This window comes from Pseudophryne corroboree, chromosome 1 (genome assembly GCF_028390025.1).
Source record: "Pseudophryne corroboree isolate aPseCor3 chromosome 1, aPseCor3.hap2, whole genome shotgun sequence".
NCBI classification, from domain to species: domain Eukaryota; kingdom Metazoa; phylum Chordata; class Amphibia; order Anura; family Myobatrachidae; genus Pseudophryne; species Pseudophryne corroboree.
This window is the reverse complement of record NC_086444.1, coordinates 1,007,243,815-1,007,270,854: the sequence shown is the minus strand read 5'-3', so window position 1 is coordinate 1,007,270,854 and position 27,040 is coordinate 1,007,243,815. Positions and strand designations below refer to the sequence as shown.

The 27,040-nt window shown below is 38.4% G+C and overlaps 11 non-coding genes across 11 annotated transcripts; all 11 read left to right on the top strand.

Moving 5' to 3' along the window:
* Window positions 1-893: 893 nt before the first annotated feature.
* TRNAC-GCA (transfer RNA cysteine (anticodon GCA)) lies at window positions 894-965 on the top strand. The gene has a single exon. It is a non-coding gene; the product is annotated as a tRNA-Cys (tRNA).
* Window positions 966-2,548: 1,583 nt separating this feature from the next.
* Window positions 2,549-2,620, top strand: TRNAC-GCA (transfer RNA cysteine (anticodon GCA)). The gene has a single exon. It is a non-coding gene; the product is annotated as a tRNA-Cys (tRNA).
* A 2,409-nt stretch (window positions 2,621-5,029) lies between these two features.
* Window positions 5,030-5,101, top strand: TRNAC-GCA (transfer RNA cysteine (anticodon GCA)). The gene has a single exon. It is a non-coding gene; the product is annotated as a tRNA-Cys (tRNA).
* Window positions 5,102-6,681: 1,580 nt separating this feature from the next.
* On the top strand, window positions 6,682-6,753 carry TRNAC-GCA (transfer RNA cysteine (anticodon GCA)). Its single transcript has one exon. It is a non-coding gene; the product is annotated as a tRNA-Cys (tRNA).
* A 1,583-nt stretch (window positions 6,754-8,336) lies between these two features.
* Window positions 8,337-8,408, top strand: TRNAC-GCA (transfer RNA cysteine (anticodon GCA)). The gene has a single exon. It is a non-coding gene; the product is annotated as a tRNA-Cys (tRNA).
* Window positions 8,409-9,992: 1,584 nt separating this feature from the next.
* Window positions 9,993-10,064, top strand: TRNAC-GCA (transfer RNA cysteine (anticodon GCA)). Its single transcript has one exon. It is a non-coding gene; the product is annotated as a tRNA-Cys (tRNA).
* A 1,583-nt stretch (window positions 10,065-11,647) lies between these two features.
* On the top strand, window positions 11,648-11,719 carry TRNAC-GCA (transfer RNA cysteine (anticodon GCA)). The gene has a single exon. It is a non-coding gene; the product is annotated as a tRNA-Cys (tRNA).
* Window positions 11,720-13,303: 1,584 nt separating this feature from the next.
* On the top strand, window positions 13,304-13,375 carry TRNAC-GCA (transfer RNA cysteine (anticodon GCA)). Its single transcript has one exon. It is a non-coding gene; the product is annotated as a tRNA-Cys (tRNA).
* A 1,583-nt stretch (window positions 13,376-14,958) lies between these two features.
* On the top strand, window positions 14,959-15,030 carry TRNAC-GCA (transfer RNA cysteine (anticodon GCA)). The gene has a single exon. It is a non-coding gene; the product is annotated as a tRNA-Cys (tRNA).
* A 3,238-nt stretch (window positions 15,031-18,268) lies between these two features.
* Window positions 18,269-18,340, top strand: TRNAC-GCA (transfer RNA cysteine (anticodon GCA)). Its single transcript has one exon. It is a non-coding gene; the product is annotated as a tRNA-Cys (tRNA).
* Window positions 18,341-25,995: 7,655 nt separating this feature from the next.
* Window positions 25,996-26,067, top strand: TRNAC-GCA (transfer RNA cysteine (anticodon GCA)). Its single transcript has one exon. It is a non-coding gene; the product is annotated as a tRNA-Cys (tRNA).
* Window positions 26,068-27,040: the final 973 nt, after the last annotated feature.

Here is a 27,040-nt window from a genome sequence, read left to right as displayed (position 1 = left end):
AAATACAGTACAGTAACCTTTACATCAAGGCTGCAATGTGTATGGTCTTATAGTTAGAAAGACCAGGGGGTATAAATCAGTTGTTGAGCATTCGAGTGCATGTCGAGAGGTCCCTGGTTCAAATCCAGGTGCCCCTATAATTTGCTTTTAATGTATAGCATCCCTTTGCAGTCTATACCACGTTTGGGACTCAAGTAATATAAAAACATACTCAAGTGGCTGTCAGGCAACAAAAAATGTTGACATTTCAACTTAATACTTTACCTCAGGAAAGTACAGTATCAGTGGCAGGTTTTTACAGCTACTTTTGATAGAGAATTATACAGCATAAAATAACAGTACATGAAGGATGAATGCTTTATTCCTAACTAACTTTGATAAATAAGGGAGTATTGGGCATTAACATGGCAGAATTCAAAATTATTTGGTACAGCCATGTTTTCAACTCCGACTGATTTTGCAATTAGTCCATAAGGCATACATGCATTCAGAACATCTGAGCCCACTGACCCAAAATTCAAATATTTTATTTTCTTAGCAAAAATGTACCATGATAAAATAGTTTTCAGAAATTATTAATATTGGTTTGGTAACAATTTGTATTTTAGATCAGTTTTGCTTCAATAAAACAATGTCACAACTGGATTTCAATAAATCCTACTCTGACTAGCACTAACTATAGTGGAACTTTAGGATGATCAAAGTTTCTTTTTGAGTATGCTCACAGATTATACCTGCAGTATGTGAACTCTCTATTTATGCCCTGACTAATAACTCCAAAGCATTACCATAAAGAAACAGACTCATCTTCACCTCCTGCAGGACAAGAAATACAGTACAGTAACCTTTACATCAAGGCTGCAATGTGTATGTGCCTATAGTGAGAAAGAGCAGGGGGTATAGCTCAATGGTAGAGCATTCGACTGCAGATCGAGAGGTCCCTGGTTCAAATCCGGGTGCCCCCTATTACTTGCTTTTAATGTATAGCATCACTTTGCAGTCTATACCTCGTTTGGGACTCAAGTAATGTAAAAACATACTCAAGTGGCAGTCAAGCAACAAAAAATGTTGAAATGTCAACTTAATACGTTACGTCAGGAAAGTACAGTATCAGTGGCAGGTTTTGACTGCTAATTTGATAGAGAATTATACAGGATAAAATCACTATACATGAAGGATGAATGCTTTATTCCTAACTAACTTTGATAAATAAGGGAGTATTGGGCATTAACATGGCAGAATTACAATTTTTTTGGTGCAGCCATGTTTTGAACTCATACTGATTTTGCAATTAGTCCATAAGGCATACATGCATTCAGAACATCTGAGCCCACTGACCTAAAAATCAAATATTTTATTTTATTGCCAAAATGTATCTCAATCAGTTAGTTTTCAGAAATTATTAATATTGGTTTAGTGACAATTTGTATTTTAGTTCTCTTTGGCTTCCATAAAACAATGTCACAACTGGATTTCAATATATACTACTCTGACTAGCACAAACAATAGTGGAGCTTTAGGATGATCAAAGTTTCTTTTTAAACATGCTCACAGATTATACCTACAGTATGTAAACTCTCTATTTATGCCCTGACTAATAACTCCAAACCTTTACCATAAAGAAACAGACTCATCTTCACCTCCTGCAGGACAAGAAATACAGTACAGTAACCTTTACATCAAGGCTGCAATTTGTATGGTCTTATAGTTAGAAAGACCAGGGGGTATAAATCAGTTGTTGAGCATTCGAGTGCATGTCGAGAGGTCCCTGGTTCAAATCCAGGTGCCCCTATAATTTGCTTTTAATGTATAGCATCCCTTTGCAGTCTATACCACATTTGGGACTCAAGTAATGTAAAAACATACTCAAGTGGCAGTCAGGCAACAAAAAATGTTGACATTTCAACTTAATACTTTACCTCAGGAAAGTACAGTATCAGTGGCAGGTTTTTACAGCTACTTTTGATAGAGAATTATACAGCATAAAATAACTGTACATGAAGGATGAATGCTTTATTCCTTACTAACTTTGATAAATAAGGGAGTATTGGGCATTAACATGGCAGAATTCAAAATTATTTGGTACAGCCATATTTTCAACTCCGACTGATTTTGCAATTAGTCCATAAGGCATACATGCATTCAGAACATCTGAGCCCACTGACCCAAAATTCAAATATTTTATTTTCTTAGCAAAAATGTACCATGATAAAATAGTTTTCAGAAATTATTAATATTGGTTTGGTAACAATTTGTATTTTAGATCAGTTTTGCTTCAATAAAACAATGTCACAACTGGATTTCAATAAATCCTACTCTGACTAGCACTAACTATAGTGGAACTTTAGGATGATCAAAGTTTCTTTTTGAGTATGCTCACAGATTATACCTGCAGTATGTGAACTCTCTATTTATGCCCTGACTAATAACTCCAAAGCATTACCATAAAGAAACAGACTCATCTTCACCTCCTGCAGGACAAGATATACAGTACAGTAACCTTTACATCAAGGCTGCAATGTGCATGTGCTTATAGCGAGAAAGAGCAGGGGGTATAGCTCAGTGGTAGAGCATTTGACTGCAGATCGAGAGGTCCCTGGTTCAAATCTGAGTGCCCCCTATTACTTGCTTTTAATGTATAGCATCACTTTGCAGTCTATACCTCGTTTGGGACTCAAGTAATGTAAAAACATACTCAAGTGGCAGTCAAGCAACAAAAAATGTTGAAATGTCAACTTAATACGTTACCTCAGGAAAGTACAGTATCAGTGGCAGGTTTTGACTGCTAATTTGATAGAGAATTATACAGGATAAAATCACTATACATGAAGGATGAATGCTTTATTCCTAACTAACTTTGATAAATAAGGGAGTATTGGGCATTAACATGGCAGAATTACAATTTTTTTGGTGCAGCCATGTTTTGAACTCATACTGATTTTGCAATTAGTCCATAAGGCATACATGCATTCAGAACATCTGAGCCCACTGACCTAAAAATCAAATATTTTATTTTATTGCCAAAATGTATCTCAATCAGTTAGTTTTCAGAAATTATTAATATTGGTTTAGTGACAATTTGTATTTTAGTTCTCTTTGGCTTCCATAAAACAATGTCACAACTTGATTTCAATATATACTACTCTGACTAGCACAAACAATAGTGGAGCTTTAGGATGATCAAATTTTCTTTTTAAACATGCTCACAGATTATACCTACAGTATGTATACTCTCTATTTATGCCCTGACTAATAACTCCAAACCTTTACCATAAAGAAACAGACTCATCTTCACCTCCTGCTGGACAAGAAATACAGTACAGTAACCTTTACATCAAGGCTGCAATGTGTATGGTCTTATATTTAGAAAGACCAGGGGGTATAAATCAGTTGTTGAGCATTCGAGTGCATGTCGAGAAGTCCCTGGTTCAAATCCAGGTGCCCCTATAATTTGCTTTTAATGTATAGCATCCCTTTGCAGTCTATACCACGTTTGGGACTCAAGTAATATAAAAACATACTCAAGTGGCAGTCAAGCAACAAAAAATGTTGAAATGTCAACTTAATACGTTACCTCAGGAAAGTACAGTATCAGTGGCAGGTTTTGACTGCTAATTTGATAGAGAATTATACAGGATAAAATCACTATACATGAAGGATGAATGCTTTATTCCTAACTAACTTTGATAAATAAGGGAGTATTGGGCATTAACATTGCAGAATTACAATTTTTTTGGTGCAGCCATGTTTTGAACTCATACTGATTTTGCAATTAGTCCATAAGGCATACATGCATTCAGAACATCTGAGCCCACTGACCTAAAAATCAAATATTTTATTTTATTGCCAAAATGTATCTCAATCAGTTAGTTTTCAGAAATTATTAATATTGGTTTTGTGACAATTTGTATTTTAGTTCTCTTTGGCTTCCATAAAACAATGTCACAACTGGATTTCAATATATACTACTCTGACTAGCACAAACAATAGTGGAGCTTTAGGATGATCAAAGTTTCTTTTTAAACATGCTCACAGATTATACCTACATTATGTAAACTCTCTATTTATGCCCTGACTAATAACTCCAAACCTTTACCATAAAGAAACAGACTCATCTTCACCTACTGCAGGACAAGAAATACAGTACAGTAACCTTTACATCAAGGCTGCAATGTGTATGGTCTTATAGTTAGAAAGACCAGGGGGTATAAATCAGTTGTTGAGCATTCGAGTGCATGTCGAGAGGTCCCTGGTTCAAATCCAGGTGCCCCTATAATTTGCTTTTAATGTATAGCATCCCTTTGCAGTCTATACCACATTTGGGACTCAAGTAATGTAAAAACATACTCAAGTGGCAGTCAGGCAACAAAAAATGTTGACATTTCAACTTAATACTTTACCTCAGGAAAGTACAGTATCAGTGGCAGGTTTTTACAGCTACTTTTGATAGAGAATTATACAGCATAAAATAACTGTACATGAAGGATGAATGCTTTATTCCTAACTAACTTTGATAAATAAGGGAGTATTGGGCATTAACATGGCAGAATTTAAAATTATTTGGTACAGCCATGTTTTCAACTCCGACTGATTTTGCAATTAGTCCATAAGGCATACATGCATTCAGAACATCTGAGCCCACTGACCCAAAATTCAAATATTTTATTTTCTTAGCAAAAATGTACCATGATAAAATAGTTTTCAGAAATTATTAATATTGGTTTGGTAACAATTTGTATTTTAGATCAGTTTTGCTTCAATAAAACAATGTCACAACAGGATTTCAATAAATCCTACTCTGACTAGCACTAACTATAGTGGAACTTTAGTATGATCAAAGTTTCTTTTTGAGTATGCTCACAGATTATACCTGCAGTATGTGAACTCTCTATTTATGCCCTGACTAATAACTCCAAAGCATTACCATAAAGAAACAGACTCATCTTCACCTCCTGCAGGACAAGAAATACAGTACAGTAACCTTTACATCAAGGCTGCAATGTGTATGTGCTTATAGTGAGAAAGAGCAGAGGGTATAGCTCAATGGTAGAGCATTCGACTGCAGATCGAGAGGTCCCTGGTTCAAATACGGGTGCCCCCTATTACTTGCTTTTAATGTATAGCATCACTTTGCAGTCTATACCTCGTTTGGGACTCAAGTAATGTAAAAACATACTCAAGTGGCAGTCAAGCAACAAAAAATGTTGAAATGTCAACTTAATACGTTACCTCAGGAAAGTACATTATCAGTGGCAGGTTTTGACTGCTAATTTGATAGAGAATTATACAGGATAAAATCACTATACATGAAGGATGAATGCTTTATTCCTAACTTTGATAAATAAGGGAGTATTGGGCATTAACATGGCAGAATTACAATTTTTTTGGTGCAGCCATGTTTTGAACTCATACTGATTTTGCAATTAGTCCATAAGGCATACATGCATTCAGAACATCTGAGCCCACTGACCTAAAAATCAAATATTTTATTTTATTGCCAAAATGTATCTCAATCAGTTAGTTTTCAGAAATTATTAATATTGGTTTAGTGACAATTTGTATTTTAGTTCTATTTGGCTTCCATAAAACAATGTCACAACTGGATTTCAATATATACTACTCTGACTAGCACGAACAATAGTGGAGCTTTAGGATGATCAAAGTTTCTTTTTAAACATGCTCACAGATTATACCTGCAGTATGTAAACTCTCTATTTATGCCCTGACTAATAACTCCAAACCTTTACCATAAAGAAACAGACTCATCTTCACCTCCTGCAGGACAAGAAATACAGTACAGTAACCTTTACATCAAGGCTGCAATGTGTATGGTCTTATAGTTAGAAAGACCAGGGGGTATAAATCAGTTGTTGAGCATTCGAGTGCATGTCGAGAGGTCCCTGGTTCAAATCCAGGTGCCCCCTATAATTTGCTTTTAATGTATAGCGTCCCTTTGCAGTCTATACCACATTTGGGACTCAAGTAATGTAAAAACATACTCAAGTGGCAGTCAGGCAACAAAAAATGTTGACATTTCAACTTAATACTTTACCTCAGAAAAGTACAGTATCAGTGGAAGGTTTTTACAGCTACTTTTGATAGAGAATTATACAGCATAAAATAACTGTACATGAAGGATGAATGCTTTATTCCTAACTAACTTTGATAAATAAGGGAGTATTGGGCATTAACATGGCAGAATTCAAAATTATTTGGTACAGCCATGTTTTCAACTCCGACTGATTTTGCAATTAGTCCATAAGGCATACATGCATTCAGAACATCTGAGCCCACTGACCCAAAATTCAAATATTTTATTTTCTTAGCAAAAATGTACCATGATAAAATAGTTTTCAGAAATTATTAATATTGGTTTCTTAACAATTTGTATTTTAGATCAGTTTTGCTTCAATAAAACAATGTCACAACTGGATTTCAATAAATCCTACTCTGACTAGCACTAACTATAGTGGAACTTTAGGATGATCAAAGATTCTTTTTGAGTATGCTCACAGATTATACCTGCAGTATGTGAACTCTCTATTTATGCCCTGACTAATAACTCCAAAGCATTACCATAAAGAAACAGACTCATCTTCACCTCCTGCAGGACAAGAAATACAGTACAGTAACCTTTACATCAAGGCTGCAATGTGCATGTGCTTATAGTGAGAAACAGCAGGGGGTATAGCTCAGTGGTAGAGCATTCGACTGCAGATCGAGAGGTCCCTGGTTCAAAGCCGGGTGCCCCTTATAACTTGCTTTTAATGTATAGCATCACTTTGCAGTCTATACCTCGTTTGGGACACAAGTAATGTAAAAACATACTCAAGTGGCAGTCAGGCAACAAAAAATGTTGAAATGTCAACTTAATACGTTACCTCAGGAAAGTACAGTATCAGTGGCAGGTTTTGACTGCTAATTTGATAGAGAATTATACAGGATAAAATCACTATACATGAAGGATGAATGCTTTATTCCTAACTAACTTTGATAAATAAGGGAGTATTGGGCATTAACATGGCAGAATTACAATTTTTTTGGTGCAGCCATGTTTTGAACTCATACTGATTTTGCAATTAGTCCATAAGGCATACATGCATTCAGAACATCTGAGCCCACTGACCTAAAAATCAAATATTTTATTTTATTGCCAAAATGTATCTCAATCAGTTAGTTTTCAGAAATTATTAATATTGGTTTAGTGACAATTTGTATTTTAGTTCTATTTGGCTTCCATAAAACAATGTCACAACTGGATTTCAATATATACTACTCTGACTAGCACGAACAATAGTGGAGCTTTAGGATGATCAAAGTTTCTTTTTAAACATGCTCACAGATTATACCTGTAGTATGTAAACTCTCTATTTATGCCCTGACTAATAACTCCAAACCTTTACCATAAAGAAACAGACTCATCTTCACCTCCTGCAGGACAAGAAATACAGTACAGTAACCTTTACATCAAGGCTGCAATGTGTATGGTCTTATAGTTAGAAAGACCAGGGGGTATAAATCAGTTGTTGAGCATTCGAGTGCATGTCGAGAGGTCCCTGGTTCAAATCCAGGTGCCCCTATAATTTGCTTTTAATGTATAGCATCCCTTTGCAGTCTATACCACGTTTGGGACTCAAGTAATATAAAAACATACTCAAGTGGCTGTCAGGCAACAAAAAATGTTGACATTTCAACTTAATACTTTACCTCAGGAAAGTACAGTATCAGTGGCAGGTTTTTACAGCTACTTTTGATAGAGAATTATACAGCATAAAATAACAGTACATGAAGGATGAATGCTTTATTCCTAACTAACTTTGATAAATAAGGGAGTATTGGGCATTAACATGGCAGAATTCAAAATTATTTGGTACAGCCATGTTTTCAACTCCGACTGATTTTGCAATTAGTCCATAAGGCATACATGCATTCAGAACATCTGAGCCCACTGACCCAAAATTCAAATATTTTATTTTCTTAGCAAAAATGTACCATGATAAAATAGTTTTCAGAAATTATTAATATTGGTTTGGTAACAATTTGTATTTTAGATCAGTTTTGCTTCAATAAAACAATGTCACAACTGGATTTCAATAAATCCTACTCTGACTAGCACTAACTATAGTGGAACTTTAGGATGATCAAAGTTTCTTTTTGAGTATGCTCACAGATTATACCTGCAGTATGTGAACTCTCTATTTATGCCCTGACTAATAACTCCAAAGCATTACCATAAAGAAACAGACTCATCTTCACCTCCTGCAGGACAAGATATACAGTACAGTAACCTTTACATCAAGGCTGCAATGTGTATGTGCTTAGAGCGAGAAAGAGCAGGGGGTATAGCTCAATGGTAGAGCTTTCGACTGCAGATCGAGAGGTCCCTGGTTCAAATCCGGGTGCCCCCTATTACTTGCTTTTAATGTATAGCATCACTTTGCAGTCTATACCTCGTTTGGTACTCAAGTAATGTAAAAACATACTCAAGTGGCAGTCAAGCAACAAAAAATGTTGAAATGTCAACTTAATACGTTACCTCAGGAAAGTACAGTATCAGTGGCAGGTTTTGACTGCTAATTTGATAGAGAATTATACAGGATAAAATCACTATACATGAAGGATGAATGCTTTATTCCTAACTAACTTTGATAAATAAGGGAGTATTGGGCATTAACATGGCAGAATTACAATTTTTTTGGTGCAGCCATGTTTTGAACTCATACTGATTTTGCAATTAGTCCATAAGGCATACATGCATTCAGAACATCTGAGCCCACTGACCTAAAAATCAAATATTTTATTTTATTGCCAAAATGTATCTCAATCAGTTAGTTTTCAGAAATTATTAATATTGGTTTAGTGACAATTTGTATTTTAGTTCTATTTGGCTTCCATAAAACAATGTCACAACTGGATTTCAATATATACTACTCTGACTAGCACGAACAATAGTGGAGCTTTAGGATGATCAAAGTTTCTTTTTAAACATGCTCACAGATTATACCTGCAGTATGTAAACTCTCTATTTATGCCCTGACTAATAACTCCAAACCTTTACCATAAAGAAACAGACTCATCTTCACCTCCTGCAGGACAAGAAATACAGTACAGTAACCTTTACATCAAGGCTGCAATGTGTATGGTCTTATAGTTAGAAAGACCAGGGGGTATAAATCAGTTGTTGAGCATTCGAGTGCATGTCGAGAGGTCCCTGGTTCAAATCCAGGTGCCCCCTATAATTTGCTTTTAATGTATAGCGTCCTTTTGCAGTCTATACCTTGTTTGGGACTCAAGTAATGTAAAAACATACTCAAGTGGCAGTCAGGCAACAAAAAATGTTGACATTTCAACTTAATACTTTACCTCAGAAAAGTACAGTATCAGTGGAAGGTTTTTACAGCTACTTTTGATAGAGAATTATACAGCATAAAATAACTGTACATGAAGGATGAATGCTTTATTCCTAACTAACTTTGATAAATAAGGGAGTATTGGGCATTAACATGGCAGAATTCAAAATTATTTGGTACAGCCATGTTTTCAACTCCGACTGATTTTGCAATTAGTCCATAAGGCATACATGCATTCAGAACATCTGAGCCCACTGACCCAAAATTCAAATATTTTACTTTCTTAGCAAAAATGTACCATGATAAAATAGTTTTCAGAAATTATTAATATTGGTTTCTTAACAATTTGTATTTTAGATCAGTTTTGCTTCAATAAAACAATGTCACAACTGGATTTCAATAAATCCTACTCTGACTAGCACTAACTATAGTGGAACTTTAGTATGATCAAAGTTTCTTTTTGAGTATGCTCACAGATTATACCTGCAGTATGTGAACTCTCTATTTATGCCCTGACTAATAACTCCAAAGCATTACCATAAAGAAACAGACTCATCTTCACCTCCTGCAGGACAAGAAATACAGTACAGTAACCTTTACATCAAGGCTGCAATGTGCATGTGCTTATAGTGAGAAACAGCAGGGGGTATAGCTCAGTGGTAGAGCATTCGACTGCAGATCGAGAGGTCCCTGGTTCAAAGCCGGGTGCCCCTTATAACTTGCTTTTAATGTATAGCATCACTTTGCAGTCTATACCTCGTTTGGGACTCAAGTAATGTAAAAACATACTCAAGTGGCAGTCAGGCAACAAAAAATGTTGAAATGTCAACTCAATACGTTACCTCAGGAAAGTACAGTATCAGTGGCAGGTTTTGACTGCTAATTTTATAGAGAATTATACAGGATAAAATCACTATACATGAAGGATGAATGCTTTATTCCTAACTAACTTTGATAAATAAGGGAGTATTGGGCATTAACATGGCAGAATTACAATTTTTTTGGTGCAGCCATGTTTTGAACTCATACTGATTTTGCAATTAGTCCATAAGGCATACATGCATTCAGAACATCTGAGCCCACTGACCTAAAAATCAAATATTTTATTTTATTGCCAAAATGTATCTCAATCAGTTAGTTTTCAGAAATTATTAATATTGGTTTAGTGACAATTTGTATTTTAGTTCTCTTTGGCTTCCATAAAACAATGTCACAACTGGATTTCAATATATACTACTCTGACTAGCACAAACAATAGTGGAGCTTTAGGATGATCAAAGTTTCTTTTTAAACATGCTCACAGATTATACCTACAGTATGTAAACTCTCTATTTATGCCCTGACTAATAACTCCAAACCTTTACCATAAAGAAACAGACTCATCTTCACCTCCTGCAGGACAAGAAATACAGTACAGTAACCTTTACATCAAGGCTGCAATGTGTATGGTCTTATAGTTAGAAAGACCAGGGGGTATAAATCAGTTGTTGAGCATTCGAGTGCATGTCGAGAGGTCCCTGGTTCAAATCCAGGTGCCCCTATAATTTGCTTTTAATGTATAGCATCCCTTTGCAGTCTATACCACGTTTGGGACTCAAGTAATATAAAAACATACTCAAGTGGCTGTCAGGCAACAAAAAATGTTGACATTTCAACTTAATACTTTACCTCAGGAAAGTACAGTATCAGTGGCAGGTTTTTACAGCTACTTTTGATAGAGAATTATACAGCATAAAATAACAGTACATGAAGGATGAATGCTTTATTCCTAACTAACTTTGATAAATAAGGGAGTATTGGGCATTAACATGGCAGAATTCAAAATTATTTGGTACAGCCATGTTTTCAACTCCGACTGATTTTGCAATTAGTCCATAAGGCATACATGCATTCAGAACATCTGAGCCCACTGACCCAAAATTCAAATATTTTATTTTCTTAGCAAAAATGTACCATGATAAAATAGTTTTCAGAAATTATTAATATTGGTTTGGTAACAATTTGTATTTTAGATCAGTTTTGCTTCAATAAAACAATGTCACAACTGGATTTCAATAAATCCTACTCTGACTAGCACTAACTATAGTGGAACTTTAGGATGATCAAAGTTTCTTTTTGAGTATGCTCACAGATTATACCTGCAGTATGTGAACTCTCTATTTATGCCCTGACTAATAACTCCAAAGCATTACCATAAAGAAACAGACTCATCTTCACCTCCTGCAGGACAAGATATACAGTACAGTAACCTTTACATCAAGGCTGCAATGTGTATGTGCTTAGAGCGAGAAAGAGCAGGGGGTATAGCTCAATGGTAGAGCTTTCGACTGCAGATCGAGAGGTCCCTGGTTCAAATCCGGGTGCCCCCTATTACTTGCTTTTAATGTATAGCATCACTTTGCAGTCTATACCTCGTTTGGTACTCAAGTAATGTAAAAACATACTCAAGTGGCAGTCAAGCAACAAAAAATGTTGAAATGTCAACTTAATACGTTACCTCAGGAAAGTACAGTATCAGTGGCAGGTTTTGACTGCTAATTTGATAGAGAATTATACAGGATAAAATCACTATACATGAAGGATGAATGCTTTATTCCTAACTAACTTTGATAAATAAGGGAGTATTGGGCATTAACATGGCAGAATTACAATTTTTTTGGTGCAGCCATGTTTTGAACTCATACTGATTTTGCAATTAGTCCATAAGGCATACATGCATTCAGAACATCTGAGCCCACTGACCTAAAAATCAAATATTTTATTTTATTGCCAAAATGTATCTCAATCAGTTAGTTTTCAGAAATTATTAATATTGGTTTAGTGACAATTTGTATTTTAGTTCTATTTGGCTTCCATAAAACAATGTCACAACTGGATTTCAATATATACTACTCTGACTAGCACGAACAATAGTGGAGCTTTAGGATGATCAAAGTTTCTTTTTAAACATGCTCACAGATTATACCTGCAGTATGTAAACTCTCTATTTATGCCCTGACTAATAACTCCAAACCTTTACCATAAAGAAACAGACTCATCTTCACCTCCTGCAGGACAAGAAATACAGTACAGTAACCTTTACATCAAGGCTGCAATGTGTATGGTCTTATAGTTAGAAAGACCAGGGGGTATAAATCAGTTGTTGAGCATTCGAGTGCATGTCGAGAGGTCCCTGGTTCAAATCCAGGTGCCCCCTATAATTTGCTTTTAATGTATAGCGTCCTTTTGCAGTCTATACCTTGTTTGGGACTCAAGTAATGTAAAAACATACTCAAGTGGCAGTCAGGCAACAAAAAATGTTGACATTTCAACTTAATACTTTACCTCAGAAAAGTACAGTATCAGTGGAAGGTTTTTACAGCTACTTTTGATAGAGAATTATACAGCATAAAATAACTGTACATGAAGGATGAATGCTTTATTCCTAACTAACTTTGATAAATAAGGGAGTATTGGGCATTAACATGGCAGAATTCAAAATTATTTGGTACAGCCATGTTTTCAACTCCGACTGATTTTGCAATTAGTCCATAAGGCATACATGCATTCAGAACATCTGAGCCCACTGACCCAAAATTCAAATATTTTACTTTCTTAGCAAAAATGTACCATGATAAAATAGTTTTCAGAAATTATTAATATTGGTTTCTTAACAATTTGTATTTTAGATCAGTTTTGCTTCAATAAAACAATGTCACAACTGGATTTCAATAAATCCTACTCTGACTAGCACTAACTATAGTGGAACTTTAGTATGATCAAAGTTTCTTTTTGAGTATGCTCACAGATTATACCTGCAGTATGTGAACTCTCTATTTATGCCCTGACTAATAACTCCAAAGCATTACCATAAAGAAACAGACTCATCTTCACCTCCTGCAGGACAAGAAATACAGTACAGTAACCTTTACATCAAGGCTGCAATGTGCATGTGCTTATAGTGAGAAACAGCAGGGGGTATAGCTCAGTGGTAGAGCATTCGACTGCAGATCGAGAGGTCCCTGGTTCAAAGCCGGGTGCCCCTTATAACTTGCTTTTAATGTATAGCATCACTTTGCAGTCTATACCTCGTTTGGGACTCAAGTAATGTAAAAACATACTCAAGTGGCAGTCAGGCAACAAAAAATGTTGAAATGTCAACTCAATACGTTACCTCAGGAAAGTACAGTATCAGTGGCAGGTTTTGACTGCTAATTTTATAGAGAATTATACAGGATAAAATCACTATACATGAAGGATGAATGCTTTATTCCTAACTAACTTTGATAAATAAGGGAGTATTGGGCATTAACATGGCAGAATTACAATTTTTTTGGTGCAGCCATGTTTTGAACTCATACTGATTTTGCAATTAGTCCATAAGGCATACATGCATTCAGAACATCTGAGCCCACTGACCTAAAAATCAAATATTTTATTTTATTGCCAAAATGTATCTCAATCAGTTAGTTTTCAGAAATTATTAATATTGGTTTAGTGACAATTTGTATTTTAGTTCTCTTTGGCTTCCATAAAACAATGTCACAACTGGATTTCAATATATACTACTCTGACTAGCACAAACAATAGTGGAGCTTTAGGATGATCAAAGTTTCTTTTTAAACATGCTCACAGATTATACCTACAGTATGTAAACTCTCTATTTATGCCCTGACTAATAACTCCAAACCTTTACCATAAAGAAACAGACTCATCTTCACCTACTGCAGGACAAGAAATACAGTACAGTAACCTTTACATCAAGGCTGCAATGTGTATGGTCTTATAGTTAGAAAGACCAGGGGGTATAAATCAGTTGTTGAGCATTCGAGTGCATGTCGAGAGGTCCCTGGTTCAAATCCAGGTGCCCCTATAATTTGCTTTTAATGTATAGCATCCCTTTGCAGTCTATACCACATTTGGGACTCAAGTAATGTAAAAACATACTCAAGTGGCAGTCAGGCAACAAAAAATGTTGACATTTCAACTTAATACTTTACCTCAGGAAAGTACAGTATCAGTGGCAGGTTTTTACAGCTACTTTTGATAAAGAATTATACAGCATAAAATAACTGTACATGAAGGATGAATGCTTTATTCCTTACTAACTTTGATAAATAAGGGAGTATTGGGCATTAACATGGCAGAATTCAAAATTATTTGGTACAGCCATATTTTCAACTCCGACTGATTTTGCAATTAGTCCATAAGGCATACATGCATTCAGAACATCTGAGCCCACTGACCCAAAATTCAAATATTTTATTTTCTTAGCAAAAATGTACCATGATAAAATAGTTTTCAGAAATTATTAATATTGGTTTGGTAACAATTTGTATTTTAGATCAGTTTTGCTTCAATAAAACAATGTCACAACTGGATTTCAATAAATCCTACTCTGACTAGCACTAACTATAGTGGAACTTTAGGATGATCAAAGTTTCTTTTTGAGTATGCTCACAGATTATACCTGCAGTATGTGAACTCTCTATTTATGCCCTGACTAATAACTCCAAAGCATTACCATAAAGAAACAGACTCATCTTCACCTCCTGCAGGACAAGATATACAGTACAGTAACCTTTACATCAAGGCTGCAATGTGTATGTGCTTAGAGTGAAAAAGAGCAGGGGGTATAGCTCAATGGTAGAGCTTTCGACTGCAGATCGAGAGGTCCCTGGTTCAAATCCGGGTGCCCCCTATTACTTGCTTTTAATGTATAGCATCACTTTGCAGTCTATACCTCGTTTGGTACTCAAGTAATGTAAAAACATACTCAAGTGGCAGTCAAGCAACAAAAAATGTTGAAATGTCAACTTAATACGTTACCTCAGGAAAGTACAGTATCAGTGGCAGGTTTTGACTGCTAATTTGATAGAGAATTATACAGGATAAAATCACTATACATGAAGGATGAATGCTTTATTCCTAACTAACTTTGATAAATAAGGGAGTATTGGGCATTAACATGGCAGAATTACAATTTTTTTGGTGCAGCCATGTTTTGAACTCATACTGATTTTGCAATTAGTCCATAAGGCATACATGCATTCAGAACATCTGAGCCCACTGACCTAAAAATCAAATATTTTATTTTATTGCCAAAATGTATCTCAATCAGTTAGTTTTCAGAAATTATTAATATTGGTTTAGTGACAATTTGTATTTTAGTTCTATTTGGCTTCCATAAAACAATGTCACAACTGGATTTCAATATATACTACTCTGACTAGCACGAACAATAGTGGAGCTTTAGGATGATCAAAGTTTCTTTTTAAACATGCTCACAGATTATACCTGCAGTATGTAAACTCTCTATTTATGCCCTGACTAATAACTCCAAACCTTTACCATAAAGAAACAGACTCATCTTCACCTCCTGCAGGACAAGAAATACAGTACAGTAACCTTTACATCAAGGCTGCAATGTGTATGGTCTTATAGTTAGAAAAACCAGGGGGTATAAATCAGTTGTTGAGCATTCGAGTGCATGTCGAGAGGTCCCTGGTTCAAATCCAGGTGCCCCCTATAATTTGCTTTTAATGTATAGCGTCCTTTTGCAGTCTATACCTTGTTTGGGACTCAAGTAATGTAAAAACATACTCAAGTGGCAGTCAGGCAACAAAAAATGTTGACATTTCAACTTAATACTTTACCTCAGAAAAGTACAGTATCAGTGGAAGGTTTTTACAGCTACTTTTGATAGAGAATTATACAGCATAAAATAACTGTACATGAAGGATGAATGCTTTATTCCTAACTAACTTTGATAAATAAGGGAGTATTGGGCATTAACATGGCAGAATTCAAAATTATTTGGTACAGCCATGTTCTCAACTCCAACTGATGTTGCAATTAGTCCATAAGGCATACTTGCATTCAGAACATCTGAGCCCACTGACCCAAAATTCAAATATTTTATTTTCTTAGCAAAAATGTACCATGATTAAATAGTTTTCAGAAATTATTAATATGGGTTTGGTAACAATTTGTATTTTAGATCAGTTTTGCTTCAATAAAACAATGTCACAACTGGATTTCAATAAATCCTACTCTGACTAGCACTAACTATAGTGGAAATTTAGGAAGATCAAAGTTTCTTTTTGAGTATGCTCACAGATTATACCTGCAGTATGTGAACTCTCTATTTATGCCCTGACTAATAACTCCAAAGCATTACCATAAAGAAATAGACTCATCTTCACCTCCTGCAGGACAAGAAATACAGTACAGTAACCTTTACATCAAGGCTACAATGTGTATGTGCTTATAGTGAGAAAGAGCAATGGGTATAGCTCAGTCGTAGAGCATTCGACTGCAGATCAAGAGGTCCCTGGTTCAAATCCGGGTGCCCCATATTACTTGCTTTTAATGTATAGCATCACTTTGCAGTCTATACCTCATTTGGGACTCAAGTAATGTAAAAACATACTCAAGTGGCAGTCAGGCAACAAAAAATGTTGAAATGTCAACTTAATACGTTACCTCAGGAAAGTACAGTATCAGTGGCAGGTTTTGACTGCTAATTTGATAGAGAATTATACAGGATAAAATCACTATACATGAAGGATGAATGCTTTATTCCTAACTAACTTTGATAAATAAGGGAGTATTGGGCATTAACATGGCAGAATTACAATTTTTTTGGTGCAGCCATGTTTTGAACTCATACTGATTTTGCAATCAGTCCATAAGGCATACATGCATTCAGAACATCTGAGCCCACTGACCTAAAAATCAAATATTTTATTTTATTGCCAAAATGTATCTCAATCAGTTAGTTTTCAGAAATTATTAATATTGGTTTAGTGACAATTTGTATTTTAGTTCTCTTTGGCTTCCATAAAACAATGTCACAACTGGATTTCAATATATACTACTCTGACTAGCACAAACAATAGTGGAGCTTTAGGATGATCAAAGTTTCTTTTTAAACATGCTCACAGATTATACCTACAGTATGTAAACTCTCTATTTATGCCCTGACTAATAACTCCAAACCTTTACCATAAAGAAACAGACTCATCTTCACCTCCTGCAGGACAAGAAATACAGTACAGTAACCTTTACATCAAGGCTGCAATGTGTATGGTCTTATAGTTAGAAAGACCAGGGGGTATAAATCAGTTGTTGAGCATTCGAGTGCATGTCGAGAGGTCCCTGGTTCAAATCCAGGTGCCCCTATAATTTGCTTTTAATGTATAGCATCCCTTTGCAGTCTATACCACGTTTGGGACTCAAGTAATGTAAAAACATACTCAAGTGGCAGTCAGGCAACAAAAAATGTTGACATTTCAACTTAATACTTTACCTCAGAAAAGTACAATATCAGTGGCAGGTTTTTACAGCTACTTTTGATAGAGAATTATACAGCATAAAATAACTGTACATGAAGGATGAATGCTTTATTCCTAACTAACTTTGATAAATAAGGGAGTATTGGGAATTACAATGCAGAATTCAAAATTATTTGGTACAGCCATGTTTTCAACTCCGACTGATTTTGCAATTAGTCCATAAGGCATACATGCATTCAGAACATCTGAGCCCACTGACCCAAAATTCAAATATTTTATTTTCTTAGCAAAAATGTACCATGATAAAATAGTTTTCAGAAATTATTAATATTGGTTTCTTAACAATTTGTATTTTAGATCAGTTTTGCTTCAATAAAACAATGTCACAACTGGATTTCAATAAATCCTACTCTGACTAGCACTAACTATAGTGGAACTTTAGGATGATCAAAGTTTCTTTTTGAGTATACTCACAGATTATACCTGCAGTATGTGAACTCTCTATTTATGCCCTGACTAATAACTCCAAAGCATTACCATAAAGAAATAGACTCATCTTCACCTCCTGCAGGACAAGAAATACAGTACAGTAACCTTTACATCAAGGCTGCAATGTGTATGTGCTTATAGTGAGAAAGAGCAGGGGGTATAGCTCAGTGGTAGAGCATTCGACTGCAGATCGAGAGGTACCAGGTTCAAATTCGGGTGCCCCCTATTACTTGCTTTTAATGTATAGCATCACTTTGCAGTCTATACCTCATTTGGGACTCAAGTAATGTAAAAACATACTCAAGTGGCAGTCAGGCAACAAAAAATGTTGAAATGTCAACTTAATACGTTACCTCAGGAAAGTACAGTATCAGTGGCAGGTTTTGACTGCTAATTTGATAGAGAATTATACAGGATAAAATCACTATACATGAAGGATGAATGCTTTATTCCTAACTAACTTTGATAAATAAAGGGAGTATTTGTTAGGGTCTCCTGCCCTGTGCTGCCACGTCGTCATGGCAACCGGGAGACAAGTGCTAGTGGAGTAACCTGAGCGCAGCTGATACTCCGGTTCGGGTCTTTTGCTGTGCAGTGGTTATAGGCTCTGTGCACGGCAGGGGATCCGGTGCTGGTTTTTGTGCTCACAGTCTGTGAGGTCTGAGTGGGGCGTGGACAGCACCTGCTTTATAAGGCCTCTTTTCAGGGTAAGCAGATGCTGCTGAATCTTTGTTGGTTAGTCAGTTCATGAACGTTAGCCAGTACTGTGTAGCTTTGTATTTGTTTGTTGCTTACTGCAAATAGGCCTGGGAATTTGGTATTACACTCTGCCAATCCAGACCTAGCAGTAAGACTGGAGTCAGTCGTTTAGCTTGCTGGGGTTCTGTTACTACTCTGTGAACTTAGCAAGTTTGCGGCTGTATTCTAAGACTTGCCTGTCTAATCCTGTCTCACTGTGCTAGGTGTCAGGGGTCAGTTTAGTGGCAGTAAGCTAAAACCTGTGCACTGCAAGTGAGAATTAGGATTGTGGAGATTCTCCTTGTGTCTATCATTCCATCTCTGACCAAGGAGTTTACTGCCACACCCGTTGGTAACCCTTTAGGGTTTTGCTGTTGCCCTTAGCAACAGCATTTCGGGTACTCTACGTATTAAAACACAACATCTTGCTTTTTCCATCTTAGCAGTTCTAATACAAGGGAGATACCCAGTTCCTTAGCCTCTGGGCTTCTCTGTTCACTTTGTGTGTATTTTGTTACCCTATCACCTTCTGTGTACGTTATGTCATATCCCCCAGTTTGTCTGTGAGTCCATCTGTTTTGCATAACAGTTCAAACACCAGTACATTCCTGCAGACACTGGAGTGCATAACAGTTCTGACACCAGTACTTTCCTGCTGGCACTGGTGTGCATAACATATTCAGCAGCCTAATACTCCTGTTGAAATTTTGTGGGAATATGGAGCATACCCCTCAAAATATGTTGCAACAGGTGGTCGATCAGGTGCAGGTCCTGACTCGACAATTTAATGATTTGTCCATTAAAATGCACACCTCCCAGGCTGCTGGCGGAGCTCCCGCAGCAGCAGCACCTGCAGGGGTTAAGGAGCCGAAAGTAAATCTCCCGGATCGTTTTTCTGGAGATCGCTCGCAGTTCTTTTGTTTCAAGGAGAGCTGCAAGCTATACTTCCGGCTTAGGCCTCAGTCTTCTGGGTCGGAGATTCAGCGGGTGGGCATAGTGATTTCCTTGCTACAAGGAGACCCACAGGTCTGGGCATATGGGTTGCAGCCTGACTGTCCGTCGCTTAAAAGTGTTGATGCTTTTTTTACGGCACTGGGCATGTTGTATGATGACCCTGACAAGACGGCCTCAGCCGAGGCTCAGATTTCGATCCTTAAGCAAGGGCGAAGGCCAGTTGAGGTTTACTGTACGGAGTTTCGGAGGTTGGCCCATGATACCCAGTGGAATGACCCAGCCCTGAGACACCAGTACCGAAGAGGTCTTTCTAACCAGATAAAGGACCAACTGGTACAATATCCCTTGCCTGATAGCTTGGATCAGCTCATGCAGTTATCCATCCGGGTGGATAGACGGCTGAGAGAGCGTAGGCTTGAAAGGGAGACTGAGATTTCCTTCCTTCCCAAGGGAACCTCAGACTCTGAGGAATTTTCTGAGGAGCCTATGCAGATTGGGGCTACCCGCCTCTCCTCGCGTGAGAAGACGCGGAGGAGACAGCAGGGGTTGTGTTTGTACTGTGGGAATAAAGGTCATGTGGTAGTATCATGCCCAGAAAAGCCGGAAAACTTCAGGGCCTGAGGGTGATGGGAAATATCCTGTCAGGCCAGAAGTCAGAATTTCCCAAGAAGACTTTTATCATTCCGGTGACCTTGAAGATCCTCGGTCAAACTGTCAAGACTGAGGCCTTTGTGGACAGTGGGGCCGACGGGGTTTTTATGGACCGCCAATTCGCCCTGAAACACTCTGTTCCCTTAGTACCCTTGGCATCGGAAATTGAGATTTGTGGGTTAAACGGGGAACCATTATCCCAAGGTAAAATTACCTCTTGCACTAGCCAGATTTCTTTGTTTATTGGAGCCACACACTCTGAAAAATTGTCCTTTTATGTGACTGTCTGTACTTTTGCCCCATTGGTGTTGGGGTTACCCTGGTTAAGGGCCCACAATCCTCAATTTGACTGGGTCTCTGGGGAGATTCTTAGTTGGGGTACTGATTGTTTCAGGAGTTGCTTGAGCCTTCCAGTCAGGCTCTCGCAGCTAAGTTTGCCAGGATTGCCAGGGTGTTATGCAGATTTTGCGGACGTGTTCTCCAAAAAAGTTGCAGAGGTACTACCTCCCCATCGCCCCTATGACTGTGCCATTGATTTGTTGCCAAATGCTAAGCTTCCCAAGAGCAGGTTGTACTCCCTGTCACGTCCTGAGACTCAGGCTATGGCAGAGTACATTCAGGAGAACTTGGCTAAGGGATTTATCAGACCTTCACAGTCTCCAGTTGGGTCGGGGTTCTTCTTCGTGGGTAAAAAGGACGGTTCGTTGCGACCCTGCATCGACTTCAGGGAATTGAACCGTATCACGATTAAAAACTCATACCCACTGCCTCTCATTTCGGTCTTGTTTGACCAGCTTCGTACTGCCACCATTTTTTCTAAGATTGACCTACGCGGTGCGTACAATCTAATCCGAATAAGAGAGGGGGATGAATGGAAGACTGCCTTTAATACCCACTCAGGGCATTATGAATATTTGGTGATGCCTTTTGGGCTCTGTAATGCCCCGGCAGTCTTCCAGGATTTCATGAATGATGTGCTCAGGGAATATTTGGATAGATTCTTAGTTGTATACTTAGATGACATCCTAATCTTCTCCCATTCCCTGGAGGAACATCGGAAGCATGTACGCTTAGTCCTCCAGAAACTCAGAGACCACCGGCTTGGGGCGAAGTTGGAGAAGTGCGAATTTGAAGTTCAGCAAATCGCATTTCTAGGATATATTATCTCCCCAGAAGGTTTCCAAATGGAGGGTTCCAAGGTACAGGCAGTCCTGGATTGGGTGCAGCCCACTAGTTTGAAGGCGCTTCAGCGTTTCCTGGGCTTTGCGAATTTTTATAGACGATTTATCGCTGGATTTTCGTCTATAGTGGCGCCCTTGGTGGCACTCACTAAGAAAGGGGCGGATGTTGCTCACTGGTCTTGTGAGGCTAAAGCGGCTTTTGCCCGTCTCAAAAGGGCATTTGTTTCGGCCAAGGTGCTGCGACACCCAGATCCAGAGCGTCCTTTTGTGGTGGAGGTGGATGCCTCTGAGATGGGTATTGGGGCAGTGCTTTCTCAGATGGGAGTGTCTGATAATCGCCTTCATCCCTGTGCTTACTTTTCCCGTAAATTTTCGCCTGCCGAGATGAATTATGACGTGGGTAACCGGGAATTGTTGGCTATTAAGGATGCACTCGAGGAGTGGAGACACTGGCTTGAGGGGGCTAAGTTTGTGGTCTCAATTCTCACTGACCATAAGAATCTGGCATATTTATAGTCAGCGAAGCGTCTCAATGCCAGGCAGGCACGATGGGCTTTGTTTTTTGCTCGCTTTAATTTTTTGATAACATATCGCCCTGGGTCAAAAAACATCAAGGCTGATGCGCTCTCGCGGAGTTTTGCTCCAATCCAGGAGACCACCGAGGAGCCGTTGCCCATTGTTTCCCCATCATGTATTAAAGTGGGCATTACCCAGGACCTCTTATCATTAGTCCTTAGAGCACAGGAGCAGGCTCCTCCAGACCTTCCGGTAGGTCTTTTGTTTGTGCCTCCTAGGTTAAGACAGCGAGTGTTCCTGGAATTCCATGCCAAGAAGTCGGCAGGTCACCCGGGTATTGCCAGAACTCGGGAGTTGCTATCTAGGGCGGTGTGGTGGCCCTCGGTGGCTAAGGATGTGGATCAGTGGGTTCGGGCATGTCACATCTGTGCCCGAAATAAGACTCCTAGAGGGGTTCCTGTTGGCCCATTACATCCACTCTCTATCCCATCTAAGCCATGGACCCACATTTCAATGGATTTTGTGGTGGACTTGCCCAAATCCTCGGGGATGACAGCCATCTGGGTTGTCGTTGACAGGTTTTCGAAGATGGCGCACTTCGTTCCACTGGTTGGGCTGCCATCAGCCAGGCGCCTGTCTGAATTATTTATGCTGCATGTTGTGCGTCTCCACGGGTTGCCACTTGATGTGGTCTCTGACCGCGGATCCCAGTTTGTGGCCAAATTCTGGAGGGCATTTTGTTCCGATCTCCAGATTTCTGTCAGCTTGTCGTCAGGCTACCATCCGCAGTCTAATGGGCAGACTGAAAGGGTGAACCAGTCCTTGGAGCAGTTCCTCAGGTGTTATGTCTCCAAGTGTCAGACTGACTGGGTTGCTCATCTGTCCATGGCGGAGTTTGCCTATAACAACGCGGCTCACTCTGCTACAGGGATCTCTCCCTTCCTTTGTGTGTATGGGCATCATCCTAAGGCCAATTCTTTTGACCCCCTGGACTCCACGCCTGGTGGTTCCTCTGTGGTTTCGGTCCTTAGAGGTATTTGGCGGAAAGTGAAGAAAGCCCTTGTGTCTGTGTCATTAGTGACCAAAAGGGTTTTTGATAAGCGGAAAAGACCCTGCAGCTTCAAATTAGGAGACTTCGTCTGGTTGTCTACCAAGAATTTGAAGTTGAGACAGCCATCTCATAAGTTAGGGCCCCGGTTCATCGGCCCTTATAAGATCACCAGGGTTATCAATCCGGTGGCATTTCAGTTAGATCTGCCCCGTTCTTTGGGTATCAATAAAACATTTCATTGTTCCCTTTTAAAACGGGCGATTAGTAATCCTTCTACCAGTGGAAGACCTTCCCCTCTTCTGATACGTGGCCAGAGGGAGTTTGTTGTTGAAAGGATTCTTGACTCCAAGGTGGTTCGGGGTCGGCTGTCATTTTTGGTGCACTGGAAGGGGTATGGCCCGGAGGAGCGGTCGTGGGTGCGCAGTTGTGATCTTCATGCCCCCAGACTGATACGCTCTTTCTTCTCGCAGTTCCCCGATAAACCCGGTGGTAGGGGTTCTTTGACCCCTCGTCAGAGGGGGGGTACTGTTAGGGTCTCCTGCCCTGTGCTGCCACGTCGTCATGGCAACCGGGAGACAAGTGCTAGTGGAGTAACCTGAGCGCAGCTGATACTCCGGTTCGGGTCTTTTGCTGTGCAGTGGTTATAGGCTCTGTGCACGGCAGGGGATCCGGTGCTGGTTTTTGTGCTCACAGTCTGTGAGGTCTGAGTGGGGCGTGGACAGCACCTGCTTTATAAGACCTCTTTTCAGGGTAAGCAGATGCTGCTGAATCTTTGTTGGTTAGTCAGTTCATGAACGTTAGCCAGTACTGTGTAGCTTTGTATTTGTTTGTTGCTTACTGCAAATAGGCCTGGGAATTTGGTATTACACTCTGCCAATCCAGACCTAGCAGTAAGACTGGAGTCAGTCGTTTAGCTTGCTGGGGTTCTGTTACTACTCTGTGAACTTAGCAAGTTTGCGGCTGTATTCTAAGACTTGCCTGTCTAATCCTGTCTCACTGTGCTAGGTGTCAGGGGTCAGTTTAGTGGCAGTAAGCTAAAACCTGTGCACTGCAAGTGAGAATTAGGATTGTGGAGATTCTCCTTGTGTCTATCATTCCATCTCTGACCAAGGAGTTTACTGCCACACCCGTTGGTAACCCTTTAGGGTTTTGCTGTTGCCCTTAGCAACAGCATTTAGGGTACTCTACGTATTAAAACACAACATCTTGCTTTTTCCATCTTAGCAGTTCTAATACAAGGGAGATACCCAGTTCCTTAGCCACTGGGCTTCTCTGTTCACTTTGTGTGTATTTTGTTACCCTATCACCTTCTGTGTACGTTATGTCATATCCCCCAGTTTGTCTGTGAGTCTATCTGTTTTGCATAACAGTTCAAACACCAGTACATTCCTGCAGACACTGGAGTGCATAACAGTTCTGACACCAGTACTTTCCTGCTGGCACTGGTGTGCATAACAGTATTGGGCATTAACATGGCAGAATTACAATTTTTTTGGTGCAGCCATGTTTTGAACTCATACTGATTTTGCAATTAGTCCATAAGGCATACATGCATTCAGAACATCTGAGCCCACTGACCTAAAAATCAAATATTTTATTTTATTGCCAAAATGTATCTCAATCAGTTAGTTTTCAGAAATTATTAATATTGGTTTAGTGACAATTTGTATTTTAGTTCTATTTGGCTTCCATAAAACAATGTCACAACTGGATTTCAATATATACTACTCTGACTAGCACGAACAATAGTGGAGCTTTAGGATGATCAAAGTTTCTTTTTAAACATGCTCACAGATTATACCTGCAGTATGTAAACTCTCTATTTATGCCCTGACTAATAACTCCAAACCTTTACCATAAAGAAACAGACTCATCTTCACCTCCTGCAGGACAAGAAATACAGTACAGTAACCTTTACATCAAGGCTGCAATGTGTATGGTCTTATAGTTAGAAAGACCAGGGGGTATAAATCAGTTGTTGAGCATTCGAGTGCATGTCGAGAGGTCCCTGGTTCAAATCCAGGTGCCCCCTATAATTTGCTTTTAATGTATAGCGTCCCTTTGCAGTCTATACCACGTTTGGGACTCAAGTAATGTAAAAACATACTCAAGTGGCAGTCAGGCAACAAAAAATGTTGACATTTCAACTTAATACTTTACCTCAGGAAAGTACAGTATCAGTGGCAGGTTTTTATAGCTACTTTTGATAGAGAATTATACAGCATAAAATAACTGTACATGAAGGATGAATGCTTTATTCCTAACTAACTTTGATAAATAAGGGAGTATTGGGCATTAACATGGCAGAATTCAAAATTATTTGGTACAGCCATGTTTTCAACCCCGACTGATTTTGCAATTAGTCCATAAGGCATACATGCATTCAGAACATCTGAGCCCACTGACCCAAAATTCAAATATTTTATTTTCTTAGCAAAAATGTACCATGATAAAATAGTTTTCAGAAATTATTAATATTGGTTTGGTAACAATTTGTATTTTAGATCAGTTTTGCTTCAATAAAACAATGTCACAACTGGATTTCAATAAATCCTACTCTGACTAGCACTAACTATAGTGGAAATTTAGGAAGATCAAAGTTTCTTTTTGAGTATGCTCACAGATTATACCTGCAGTATGTGAACTCTCATTTTACGTAATGACTAATAACTCCAAAGCATTACCATAAAGAAATAGACTCATCTTCACCTCCTGCAGGACAAGAAATACAGTACAGTAACCTTTACATCAAGGCTGCAATGTGTATGGGCTTATAGTGAGAAAGAGCAGGGGGTATAGCTCGGTGGTAGAGCATTTGACTGCAGATCGAGAGGTCCTTGGTTCAAATCTGGGTGCCCCCTATTACTTGCAGTCTATACCTCATTTGGGACTCAAGTAATGTAAAAACATACTCAAGTGGCAGTCAGGCAACAAAAAATTTTGAAATGTCAACTTAATACTTTACCTCAGGAAAGTACAGTATCAGTGGCAGGTTTTGACTGCTAATTTGATAGAGAATTATACAGGATAAAATCACTATACATGAAGGATGAATGCTTTATTCCTAACTAACTTTGATAAATAAGGGAGTATTGGGCATTAACATGGCAGAATTACAATTTTTTTGGTGCAGCCATGTTTTGAACTCAAACTGATTTTGCAATTAGTCCATAAGGCATACATGCATTCAGAACATCTGAGCCCACTGACCTAAAAATCAAATATTTTATTTTATTGCCAAAATGTATCTCAATCAGTTAGTTTTCAGAAATTATTAATATTGGTTTAGTGACAATTTGTATTTTAGTTCTCTTTGGCTTCCATAAAACAATGTCACAACTGGATTTCAATATATACTACTCTGACTAGCACAAACAATAGTGGAGCTTTAGGATGATCAAAGTTTCTTTTTAAACATGCTCACAGATTATACCTACAGTATGTAACTCTCTATTTATGCCCTGACTAATAACTCCAAACCTTTACCATAAAGAAACAGACTCATCTTCACCTCCTGCAGGACAAGAAATACAGTACAGTAACCTTTACATCAAGGCTGCAATGTGTATGGTCTTATAGTTAGAAAGACCAGGGGGTATAAATCAGTTGTTGAGCATTCGAGTGCATGTCGAGAGGTCCCTGGTTCAAATCCAGGTGCCCCTATAATTTGCTTTTAATGTATAGCGTCCCTTTGCAGTCTATACCACGTTTTGGACTCAAGTAATGTAAAAACATACTCAAGTGGCAGTCAGCTAACAAAAAATGTTGACATTTCAACTTAATACTTTACCTCAGGAAAGTACAGTATCAGTGGCAGGTTTTTACAGCTACTTT